This window comes from Schistocerca cancellata, chromosome 2 (assembly GCF_023864275.1).
Source record: "Schistocerca cancellata isolate TAMUIC-IGC-003103 chromosome 2, iqSchCanc2.1, whole genome shotgun sequence".
NCBI lineage: Eukaryota > Metazoa > Arthropoda > Insecta > Orthoptera > Acrididae > Schistocerca > Schistocerca cancellata.
The window spans coordinates 705,823,824-705,837,375 of record NC_064627.1 but is presented as its reverse complement, the minus strand read 5'-3'; the positions used below and the strand labels follow the sequence as shown (position 1 = coordinate 705,837,375).

Below are 13,552 nucleotides of genomic sequence, written 5' to 3'. Positions count from 1 at the left end.
CCGATACAAAAGAGTTACTTGTTTTCACCTGTTACTGTCCTTCAAAGTAGTCACCAGCGTTGTGTAGAACCCGTTGCCAGTGATGTGGAAGGTGTAGTATACCGTTAGCAGAGCCTGTTCTGTTGACAGTGCAAATGGAGCGGTCTACTGCCTGTTGAATCTCTGGAACAGTTCTGAAGCGAATGCCATGAAGTGGTTCCTTCATCTTCAGAATCAAATCAAAGTCACTTAAGTCTGGGAAGTATGGTGGATGGTACAGTACTTCCCAGGCCCATCAACCAAACAGAGCAGCCACAGCTAGCACCGTATGCACCTGTGCATTGTCATGCAGAATGATGGGTGGGTTGTGGAGAAAGTGTTGCACTTCTTTCGCAAAGCTGTTCACAGGTGATGCTCCAAAAATGAAAAGTAATACTGTGCACTGACGGTCTGCTGTGGAGGAACGTAATGCGTTAGGATAACACCATCACAGTCGTACAGGAGACTCACCATAACTTTCACCATACTGCGGCTATGACGCAGTTTTGACTTCTGCGGTAACCCATAATGCTCTGCGAAAGAAGCGGTGACACTTTCGGCGCAACCCACCCATCATTTTGCACGACAATGCATGAGTGCATACAGCGCAAGCTGTGGCTGCTTTGTTCGGTTGATGGGACTGGGAAATACTGTACCATCCACCATACTCCCCGGACTTAAGTGACTGATTTGATTCTGAAGATGAAGGAACCACTTCGTGGCATTCACTTCAGAACTGTTTCAGAGATTCAACAGGCAGTAGACCGCTCCATTCGCACCATCAACAGAACAGACTCTGCTAATGGTATACTATGCATTATACATCGCTGGCAACTGGTTCTATACAACACTGGTGACTACTTTGAAGGACAGTAACAAGTGCAAACATGTAACTCTTTTGTATCGGTTGTGAGTAAATAGTTGCCACTATTTAAGTTTCAACCCTCGTATCTATCTCTCACACACACACACACACACACACACACACACACACACACACACACTACTAAATAAAAGGTGCAACAACTGATAAATTAAAATTTACTATGATGGCAAAGTTAATGGCTAGACAGTTGTGAGACTTCTACTCAAAAAACTACTCAAAACATAATGTTAGACTCCACAACTACAGTCTGTAAAGCACAATACTGGATAGTTCTGGTATCAATACGGCATTCTGTTTGCAAACTAATACCATAAGCAATGTTCTGCAACTTTTTAACAATGGTCTCAACTGGAGTTCCACATAGGCAGAACTTTAGAAAGTGTCCCACAGTTCATCCTCATAATGCTATGAATTAATGTCTGTTATCTCTAATCAGCACATTTTTCTTGGTAACACATTAGCAGTTAAGAGGAAAGTAGTTATTGATCTCTGACACTGCAGCAGACAAAATCGAAACTAGGACACAGTGGAATTTGCTTGTCGAAGAGGAGGGGGAGAAATGAAAGGGGGAATTTTTCTAACATGGTAACGATTACCGTATTTACTCGAATCTAAGCCGCACTCGAATCTAAGCCGCACCTGAAAAACGAGACTCGAAATAAAAGAAAAAAAAATTTCCCGAATCTAAGCCGCACGTGAAATTTGAGACTCGAAATTCAAGGGGAGAGAAAAGTTTTACGCCGCACCTCCAAATCGAAACAAAGTTGGTCCATTGTAATATAAGACACAATTTAGGTCGAATGAATAACGATACAGCTACAGTAGTTTGGTTCGAGTCGTAAGCTTAGCAGTTAAGCTTCACCAGATAGCCATTGCTATGCGTCAGGCGCTCCGTCCGTAGTTATACGGGTACCCTTCCTTTGTCTGGTTTGAATCGATTGCTTATTTTGCTTTGATCTGATAAGTGCCGTTTTCTGTGTTATAGATGTCTACGTCACTCTAGACTGAAAATGCATTACTGTACTATGTCACGTATTGTTTGTCGCATTCTGATAGTGTGTGTTTACAGCCTGTCGCCGCTTGCGGCATGGCTTGCTTTTGTGATCACTACTGCCGCTTACAATTAAAAAAAAAAAAAACAGAGAGAGAGAGAGAGAGAGAGAGAGTAATCATCTCATTAGCGAAACAATGGCAAAAGACTGCTATTTGTTGTTACTTACACTGCTGCTTTCTTTGATAATGTTTAACAAGAACCAAATAATAGACTGCGTATGATAGAACATGTTCTGAACGAGAGTTAGGTGACAATTTTTCTCCGTTTGAAAATCTTTGCGGCCGCTTCTTTAGTACATCAAATTCTGCACAGAAATTAGAGTCATCTTGCCGTGCTTCATTTCTGACTGTATCACTATTAGGTATAAGAATAATACGAATATGAACATGACAGGATATGTACATTCTTCCGTGTTTGCTGTTGTCTCACTCTAGTTTCATAGTTTATTAGGCAGACAGGAATTAAATGAGATAGCAGCAAACACGAAGGAATACATGGCAAAATGTTTATATTCGCATTCTTTCTTATGGTGAAGAGAATACTGCATGTGATTCACATTTCATCAGGTTCCTATTAGCAACCATCTCTTCTCACAGGTAGGAAAAAATTTAGAACGTAGAGTTGGCCATATTGACAAACATCCCAACAGTCTTGCCAGTCGGATTTTCATAGTACATTGAAATTCTGCTACGTTCGAAGATGAACAATACGGAATTTGTACTTACTTCATTGGATAATGTATGAAAATGCAGTGGTCGAAACTCAGGGCGGAGAAAAAAAGCTCGTCTTCCACCCTTTTTTTTAAAAAAATTATTTACTGACGCAGAGGTTTTGGCGCCAGTATTTATCTTTGTGCCTACAAAGCATGCCTGTACAGCACTACATATATTCGATGGGAGAAGTTAGTTGTGGCAGCACCTACCAACATTTTTCAGAACTTCCGCTTGCTTTGCACTCGATTCTAAGCCGCAGGCGGTTTTTTAGATTACAAAAACTGGAAAAAAAGTGCGGCTTAGATTCGAGTAAATACGGTAATCCAAGCCAGCAATGACAGGGTCAAGTAGTTTCTTTTTTGACACTTGGCTCTTTATTACAAACATTGCACCTTTGTGTAAAGCGCCTTCTCCTGAATGCAAGCATGGATAAGTAATGAGATAGTATCAGCCTTCAGTGACTGATACATACAAGCAATGGTGAATGGTTTATCAAAACATGATGGTCAAATGCTAACAATAAACTACGCAGATCATATAACAAAAGTGTTGTATCACAGAATCATAAGTAATGATTTGATGATTTGATCACAGTATTGGAAAGAGGTCAGAACAATGGAAAGAGATTTATGAAGCATACAGTGCAGTTGAAAAATTTAACTAACTTTTAAACATAATCCTATGGCACTTCGAATATTGTTTTCTCCAAAATTAAAAAATAGTAATATATAACACAATCAAGAACAATGAATGGATAACTGGTGGGTATTTTGTGCAAGGCAGAGAGATCTGAACATTCACAAAAGCTGTGGTCAAGAGATGAATTCTATACCCATCAGTATGGTAAAATCGTCCAGTCTGTCATTAAAAAAGTGAAATACAAGCTCTGTGCTCAAAAAATAAAACTCTTTGGAACATGATTAAACAACAAAAAACAAAAATAGCAATACAAATAAAACTGAGTCGCAAGTAAATGGCTGAGATGTAAATGGGGACACACTGAAAAATAATTAGCCATAAAACTAGATTACTGCTTTCTCACAGTGACAAGAAACATTGCACTCACCCATACACAACCAAATGCAGATACATCAAGTTTACTTCATCAGATCCCATATTCACTCACACCAGATATTAGTTTCAAAAATACATCTCCAAAGAAGATAGAAAATTCATTGCATCACTAAAATAGAATAGTTCTACTAGCTCCCAAAGTGTGACACAAAGTATCAAGATTTGATTATATATGTGCATGTTTTTACTTGAAACCAATATTTAATCAAGGTGTATTTCTGTTTGTTGGCTGGCTAATGTGTGTGTGTGTGTGTGTGTGTGTGTGTGTGTGTGTGTGTGTGTGGCGGGGAGGGGGGGCGGGGGGGGGGGGGGGGGGGGGGGAGGAGATCAAACAGCGAGGTCATAGGTCCCAGTGGATTAGGGAAGGATGGGGAAGGAAGTTGGCTGTGCCCTTTCAAAGGAATTATCCCAGCATTTGCCTGAAGCAATTTAGGGAAATCAAGGAAAACCTAAATCTGGATGGCCGGACGTAGGTTTGAACTGTCATCCTCCTGAATACAAGTCCAGTTTGCTAACCACTTTCCCACCTCACTCAGTTTCTTTTTTTTTTTTATCTTGAATGAACAACCCATGCAACATTTAGATGGCAGTATCCTCACATGCTGAACTGGCCACCATCATAATACATGTGACAGCCAGTAATGGAAGAAACTCCCAGAGTTCAGTGTTGCAGAACTCTGCATTTATTGCATTCTTATTTTAAAAAAGAGCTTTGTATTCTTTTTAACTGAAGTATCAAGAAAAAACTGGAATGAGAGTATTGTAGCATGATCATGCATTCTGATATTGTAATATCTTGTCTGTCGAGTTAAAGTTTGTGCATTTCTCTGTTAGCAACACCTGAGAGAACACGTACAGTTTAGTAAATGTGATGTAAATGCATAACACTAAAAATCAATTTCACTGATATTTACAATCTTATTTACTGCAATTAAAATTATGGATAATTAAAGCCATTACGAATGCTATTGTGTTCTATAACTAACAAATTACAGGAAAAAGAACTATTTAGCATTGGAAGCTTTTGAGAGCTATAAGAGTATCCCTGAGTTATCAAAACAATTAATTTAACAGATAAAAGGGAATAGCTGTGGTTCAAATAACACAAAAGACTAAGGTTATTTAAATATTATATAAACCAGTCTTCTTGTTTCTTCGTCAAACAGAAAAAACTTTGATTTATCAAAGAAAAGCCAATTAAGTGATCAAGTAAATAAGAGAGGATGCTGAGAGTGGTGTTGTGCTGTAAAATCATGAGACACAAATAAAATTGATCATTTTTCTGAGCATGGTCGTAGAACAACAGGATACGTTCAGATAACCGAAAATTAATCAAATTTCTGGGCATAAAAACACACACAATGATCATGTTTGCTACAGATTATTAAAATATTGTGCTTACATGATAGATCTACCCCTAAGCTAACAGTGTAATCAGTCAAACAACTGAGACTATTTTCTGACAGACTTAAATATGATGCAGTAGCATCTAAAACTGGAAACAAGCAAATTTTGAAAAGTTTTTGAGGAACACCTAAGATAGAATACAGCAAGAAGGGGGACTTGAAGGAGTAAGTGAAAAAGGAGAGAGGTAAAAAGACTGTGGGTGGACATTTCTTATTTCAGGGCATGACAAGAGGTAGTTGAAACCCTGCCGGAGAATTAGTTGAAACCCTGCCGGAGAATGTGATTCAATTGCTTCAGTCCTGAGTTTTCCTGAGTCACAACTGGAATGCTCCTCTGTGGCCAGACAGTGGGACTTTGGGAGATGGTGGATGATTGGACAGATCAGACACAGGAGTTCTGTTTTTGTACAAGGTTGGGAGAGTAATTATGGTCTGTGAAGGTTGTCTGTGACACCTATGGTGTACTTTGGGAGGGACCACTCATCACTACAGATGCAATGGCCATGGGATGGTAGCCTGTATGGAAGAAACTTGTTGGTATAGAGTGGATAGCAGCTGTCAAAGTGGAGGTATTTCAGGTGGTTGGTAGGTCTGATACAGATGGAGGTACTGATGTAGCCATCTTTGTGGTGGAGGTCAACATTGAGGTAGATAGCTTGTTAGGTTGAGTAGGACCAGGTGAAGTGCAATGGGGAAGAAGGCGCTGAGGTTCTCGAGGAATGTGGATAGGGTGACCTCACGATCGATCCAGATCCTGAAGATGTCATCATTGAATCTGAACCAGGTGAGGGATTTGGGATTCTGGGTTTTTAGGAAGGATTCCTCTAGATGGCCCATGAATAGGTTGGAATAGGATGGTGCCATGTGAGTGCCCACAGCTGCACCTCAGATTTGTTTTTAGGTAATGCCTTCAAAGGAAAAGTGACTGTGGGGTAGAATATAGTTGGTCATGGTGATTAGGAAGGACGTAGTAGATTTGGAATCTGTCAAGTGTTGGGAAAGATAGTGTTCAATGCGGTAAGGCCATGGGCATTAGGGATGTTAGTGTAAAGGGATGTGGCATCAATAGTTGTCCACCCAAAGACCCTATTTTGCATATTTTCTCCCCTCTATCTCGTGGGGAAAATGTATCTACAGTAAACAAAGTTTTTATTCAGTAGATTGGAGCAATTACAATATTTTGTACAGCAGATAGATGCACATATTGCAGAGAATTTTTTTAAGGATCTTGGATTTCTTACATTCACTTCTCAATTCATTTACTGTTTAATGGTTTTTGTTACTGATGATGTTCAGTCACTACATAAGACACTAAAATTATTATGACACTGCAGTCCCACTGTTGTTAACAAGAACAATGCAGTGTTCTTTCACACATGCATGCATGTTCAAAGAACAGGCACTGTGGTGACTACAACCACTATGAAATACATCAAATGTATTCACAGTTGCGAATATGAACAGCCATGACCTGTACAGGGAATGACAACAGTGAAAATTTGTGCCAGACCAGGACACAAAACCTGGATTTCCCACTGTTATGGCAGAGAAAATTAATGGGTAGAAATTGGAAATTTTTATTAAGACTCATTCATATTGCCACAGGCAAACTCAAGGCATGCCAGAGACAAATATGGAAGCGAGCCAGAATGTCACAAGCAGGTCAGGTCGATGACATACTACGACACCATCTGTCAAGTGCGGATACACACTCAGCAGAAAGGAGACTGTGACAGAAAATTGAAGGAAGTGATACAGGCATATTTGTTAGCTTGTAAGACATGTTGCAAGATTATCTCATCTCTTTCACAAGAGTACATAGCAAGGAAATGACACAGCAGTTAACAGCCTTTTAATGTTAATATAGCAGGCTACAGACGATGCATGTGGTCATTGCGAACCAAGCCTCACACTAGCTTCTTTTAAATATTACAGCTCTCCAGCTCTCGTCATGAGATAATCATTGGGATCGATGACATTCACGCTAATAGCATTTGATGCCATGATTACCACACTGTAGTGAATCTATGTCCTAGATGCTCCAGCACAGTCTACGAATAGACAAAGATTTACTCAAGAGATGGCCTTCACATGATGAACTTCATGCTATTCACCACCTACCAGCTACTGATGGAGAAACTGACGGTCTTCCAACAACACCACATCGCAGAGTGCTGCCAGTAGCAGATTTCAATCTGGAAGCCAGCAACAGGGCCTGTTGGGGACCACATTCCTGCTCAACACTCAGGTGCCTTTGAGTACTGACATCTACCAGGGATTAGAAGGAGATCAACCTACTGTACAACTACAAACACCAGGTACATTCTGTATGGGTCATCAAGGGCCATTGTAGAATTCAGAGTGGGACCAAGTGCATTGCAGCAGCCAGCACAAAATCACTTTGTGCTGGGCAATGTTTGTGCCTGGTTGCCAGTTGTCTGTCGCAACGCCAGGTTCACTGACATCACATCCTGGGCATGCAATCACTGAGCTGAATCAGCCGACGTCAGCTATATATTCCAACGTGCAGCTGAATGAGCAACTGTTGAGGCTGGTGCGGAAGAACAATGACCTGTAAACACTGAGAATAAAAGACTGAACTGTAATAATGTTTTACTAGTGTTACTGATACTTCAAAGGTTCCCAACAACTATCCTAACCACACATAGCGGCATCTCTGTGTGGGGCTCTGTAAACTGCTGGCAGAAGTGTGCATTCCGATACCATCATCATAACTGTTTGACTCCAATGCCTGAAATTCAGAGGCAGTGGTCTGCAACAATGACGTTTCCACACTGCAGCAGTAACTGCAATGCAGGAAGCATGAAAAATATTTTTCTTTGGTTGTGATATGGTAGAGTTAAGGTATACTGATGGGTGTGCTGTGTCCAAAGTATCTTTCATGAAAACTATGAAACCTGTTGATTTGTCAGAATTCAGAGAAAATTTTAAAAAGACATATTTAGTACTGGTGAGATGTACTATTTGTCATTTCATGGGTCATATTTAACCATGCAATAAGTTCATACCAATAGCTTGTTCTGCTTGTAGATAGTATGGTCATGCAGCAATTGAGTATAGTGAGTGTCGCTGTGCAATGGTCAATGTCAAGAAGCATTCGAGAAACTCAAGGAGATATTAATATCAGATCCAGTGTTAATATTTCCTGATTCTGAACAGAAATTCAAACTTGCATGTGATTCCTCCAACAATGCTTTTGGTTGCATTTTAAGGCAGATTGTTGATGGGATAGAACATATGGCATATACCTGCAGACAACTGGATGAAACTAATTATTTGACAGTTACTTACAGAATCTCTTATTTTCGTTGCTATTTGTATGGTTGTAAATTCAAAGCAATTGCAGGTTATGCATCTTTAAAATGGTTATTTTGGTTGCTAGATCCATTAAGTCGATTAACAAGTGGGCATTAAAATTAAGTGACTTCGACTATGAAGTAATTCATAATTCAGGAGTTGAAGATACAAATACTGATACCCTAAGCAAGAAGATAGCAGTTTTACAATTAGTAAGTGGAAGCCAGGCAGATCGGATAAAGGCATAATCGGCTGACAGTGAGTGTCAATTGTTTCATGCCAAACCCGAGTCTGAAATGCAAGTAGGCTTGCTATGCAGATCTACAATGTGCAGAGCTTGTGTTGTAATTCCCGCAGCACTGTGAATAGAAGTATTATGTCAGGCACATGACCAAAGCTTATCAGGTCATGGATGGAAAAGAACAACTCATGGACATGTAGCTGAAAGATTTTAATGTCAAATGTAGATTAGTGATGTAGAAAAGTGTGTAAGAAACTGCATTCCGTGTGCAAAAAGACAGACTGAAGTCACCAAAAACTTCAGCTACAGAGACTGCCAGAAGCTGATAGACCATTTTCTAAGGTAGGATTGGATGTTTTAGGATCTTTTAATACAACACAAGTGTGTAATAAATACCTCCCTATGATGTTAGATCATATTTCATGATATTCAATTATAGCAGCCATCCCAGATAAGAAGGAGTCCATGGTAAAACAATAAACAACTCGTTACTGAAATTTGGTGTGCCAGAGACCATTATTACAGACCAGGGAACTAACTCTGCATCTGAACTAATGTCACAGTTATCTTGCTTATATTTGTTACGTTCTAATCCAGTCCATCCTCAAATGAATGGACAGACAGAATGTTTATGCTTGCTACGAACTAGTCCATTTCACTCTCAAATGAATGGACAGACAGAATGAGTTCACCATACTTTATCCAAAATATTAAGTCATTACATAAATGCATAGCATTCAGATCGGGACATCTATTTAAATTTTGTTGTGGGTGCATATAATTCAAAAGTTCATCCTGGACTGGCCTCTCACTGTACGAGGTAATATATGGGTGAAAAATGTCATCAACTTCTGATGTAGTTCAAACAAAACTGTCAGAAAATTCATAGAAATTTGGCAAAGGGTAAAGCGTGCCAACACAAAAGTTTTACAAAAGCAATAACATATTAGGCAATGAACAAGTCAACTGCTACAATGCACAATAGGACAGTGGGTATATCCCAATATCAAAAAATTAAAAAAATAAAAATTATTGAAGTATCATGGACTTTACCAAGTTATGACTTCACCAATCAACATAAAATTACAGTTGTCATGTAGAATTCTACAGTCCATGTTAAGTAGAAGCAAACCATTTGGATGTGAGACTCATGAACTGCCACAGATTCCTTCAACTGTTGCATAAAAAGAAAATTACCAAGGAAAAAGGAACATCAGAGAAACATATCTTATGCACTTAGGTCTAAGAAATAGGATAAATTTCATGTAAAGTACACATATAGAATTTTTCAGTTACTTAGGTTAGTCTTACTTTTCTTTGCTCATCACGTTCTGTGTTTATTTACATGTGTAAAGGAGGGAGGGAATCGATGGTAGTTCCTTTTCTCTAAGGAATTAAAACTCTATTATGACAAACTGAGTTTTCAGTTTCAACAGTTAACAGAAATAGTACCACAAACACTAATATGTAGAAAACAAGGATGCAGGAAGGAAATTGTTAAAAACTGTGTTTGGAACAGTGGATAATGAAGATATCAAAACTTTAAACACCACAACTGGGAAATGGATACAGATAAAAACTCACAAAGTAATATTAGTTTCTACACAGTGAGATGCTTATGTCAGTACATCTGTAGCAGATTTATGAGATTGTATTACAAAAAATATTATTTGTCCAACAAGAGTGATACAAACGAACAGCCAGCATGTGAGATGAAGTTGTTTTTAAGGGAAATGGAAGTAGTAGACTGCGATAAAAAAGCGTTAGTTCGCAAGTCAAAATTCCAGAAAATCAAAGATCACTGGATTTAATCCACATTTACAACTGAAACAGTAATTATTGCTTGCTATAAAAACAGTAAACCAATCAGGAATATGAAACTAGAATTGCAAGTCAATGGATTGTTAATTAAGAGAATTAGATGTGAAATACCAGGAAGACAATTGTATCATGGACGTGTTGTTGTTGTCTTCAGTCCTGAGACTGGTCCAACGCAGCCCCCCCCCCCCCCCCCCCCCCCGCCACCCTATCCTGTGCAAGCTTCTTCATCTTCCAGTACTTACTGCAACCTACATCCTTCTAAATCTGCTTAGTGTATTCATCTCTTGGTCTCCCTCTAAGATTTTTACCCTCCATGCTGCCCTCCAATGCTAAATTTGTGATCCCTTGATGCCTCAGAACATGTCCTACCAACCGGTCCTTTCTTTTTGTCAAGTTGTGCCACAAACTCCTCTTCTCCCCAATTCTATTCAATACCCCCTCATTAGTTATGTGATCTACCCATCTAATCTTCAGCAATCTTCTGTAGCACCACATTTTGAAAGCTTCTATTCTCTTCTTGTCCAAACTATTTATCGTCCATGTTTCACTTCCATACATGGCTACACTCCATACAAATACTTTCAGAAACGACTTCCTGATACTTAAATCTATACTCAATGTTAACAAATTTCTCTTCTTCAGAAACGCTTTCCTTGCCATTGCCAGTCTACATTTTATATCCTCTCTACTTCGACCATCATCAGTTATTTAGCTCCCCAAATAGCAAAATTCCTTTAACTACTTTAAATGTCTCATTTCCTAATCTAATCCCTCAGCATCACCTGACTTAATTTGACTACATTCCATTATCCTCGTTTTGCTTTTGTTGATGTTCATCTTATATCCTCCTTTCAAGACACTGTCCATTCCGTTCAACTGCTCTTCCAAGTCCTTTGCTGTCTCTGACAGAATTACAATGGCATCGGCGAACCTCAAAGTTTTTATTTCTTCTTCATGGATTTTAATACTTACTCTGAATTTTTCTTTAATTTCCTTTACTGCTTGCTCAATATACAGATTGAAAAATATTGGGGAGAGGCTACAATTCTGGTTCACTCCCTTCCCAACCACTGCTTCCCTTTCATGCCCCTCGACTCTTGTAACTGCCATCTGGTTTCTGTACTAATTGTAAATAGCCTTTTGCTCCCTTTATTTTACCCCTGCCACCTTTAGAATTTGAAAGAGAGTATTCCAGTTAACTTTGTCAAAAGCTTTCTCTAAGTCTACAAATGCTAGAAACATAGGTTTACCTTTCCTTAATCTTTCTTCTAAGATAAGTTGTAAGGTCAGTATTGCCTCATGTGTTCCAATATTTCTACGGAATCCAAACTGATCTTCCCCAAGGTCGGCTTCTACCAGATTTTCCATTCGTCTGTAAAGAATTCATGTTAGTATTTTGCAGCTGTGATTTATTAAACTTATAGTTCGGTAATTTTCACATCTGTCAACACCTGCTTTCTTTGGGATTGGAATTATTATATTCTTCTTGAAGTCTGAGGGTATTTCTCCTGTCTCATACATCTTGCTTGCCAGATGGTAGAGTTTTGTCAGGACTGGCTCTCCCAAGGCGGTCAATAGTTCTAATGGAATGTTGTCTACTCCCAGGGCTTTGTTTCGACTCAGGTCTTTCAGTGCTCTGTCACTCTCTTCACGCAGTATCGTATCTCCCATTTCATCTTCATCTACATCCTCTTCCATTTCCATAATATTTTCCTCAAGCACATCGCCCTTGTATAGACCCTCTATATACTCATTCCACCTTTCTGCTTTCCCTTCTTTGCTTAGAACTGGGTTTCCATCTGAGCTCTTGATATTCATACAAGTGGCTCTCTTTTCTCCAAAGGTCTCTTTAATTTTCCTGTAGGCAGTATCTATCTTACCTCTAGTGAGATAAGCCTCTACATCCTTACATTTGTCCTCTAGCCATCCCTGCTTAGCCATTTTGCACTTCCTGTCGATCTCATTTTTGAGACGTTTGTATTCCTTTCTGCCTGCTTCATTTACTGCATTTTTATATTTTCTCCTTTCATCAATTAAATTCAATATTTCTTCTGTTACCCAAGGATTTCTACTAGCCCTCGTCTTTTTACCTACTTGATCCTCTGCTGCCTTCACTACTTCGTCCCTCAGAGCAACCCATTTTTCTTCTACTGTATTCCTTTCCCCCATTCCTGTCAATTGTTCCCTTATGCTCTCCTTGAAACTCTGTACAACCTCAGTTCTAGTCAGTTTATCCAGGTCCCATCTCCTTACATTCCCACCTTTTTGCAATTTCTTCAGTTTTAATTTACAGTTCATAACCAACAGATTGTGGTCAGAGTCCACATCTGCCCCTGGAAATGTCTTACAATTTAAAACCTGGTTCCTAAATCTCTGTCTTACCATTATATAATCTATCTGATACCTTCTAGTGTCTCCAGGATTCTTCCACGTGTACAACCTTCTTTTATGACATAGTAATGATTAATGTGTCCAGACCAGTGTTGTTTTGGCCACAGGAACCACCACACGTATTTGAAGTTAGTATCTGTTCCCTAAAGAACAGATACCATTGATGACCATGCAGCTTCTCTAGAATGAAATGATTATTAAGTCGACACCCTAGCTGCAAATAGGCATTGTTATAAATCACTGGTGACATGTTGAAAATGTGTGCCCTGACCGGGACTCGAACCCGGGATCTCCTGCTTACATGGCAGATGCTTTGTCCATCTGAGCCACCAAGGGCACAGAGAACAGTGCGCCTGCAGGGACTTATCCCTTGCACGCTCCCCGAGAGACCCATATTCCCAACATGTCCACACCACTACATTCGTAGTGCATCTAATAGATGTTTACCCATCACACTCATTGCTCGTGGCAGATTAATCTACCAAGACCCGTATGAGCTGAGGCATAGCATGTACGTTCGCACAAGAAGGTCAACTGCCCAGTAGCCATATTTTAACTATAGATGAAGGTAGTATCTGTTCCCAAAAGAACAGATACCACTGATGACCATGCAGCTTCTCTAGAATGAAA

At 39.4% G+C, this 13,552-nt stretch overlaps 1 protein-coding gene and 1 non-coding gene across 2 annotated transcripts in view; both read right to left on the bottom strand.

The window, feature by feature from the left end:
* Window positions 1–13,552, bottom strand: part of LOC126162499 (T-cell activation inhibitor, mitochondrial-like) — a 318,261-nt gene that overhangs the window by 66,665 nt on the left and 238,044 nt on the right. The gene's annotated exons all lie outside the window — the stretch shown is intronic.
* On the bottom strand, window positions 13,185–13,259 carry Trnat-ugu (transfer RNA threonine (anticodon UGU)). Its single transcript has one exon. It is a non-coding gene; the product is annotated as a tRNA-Thr (tRNA).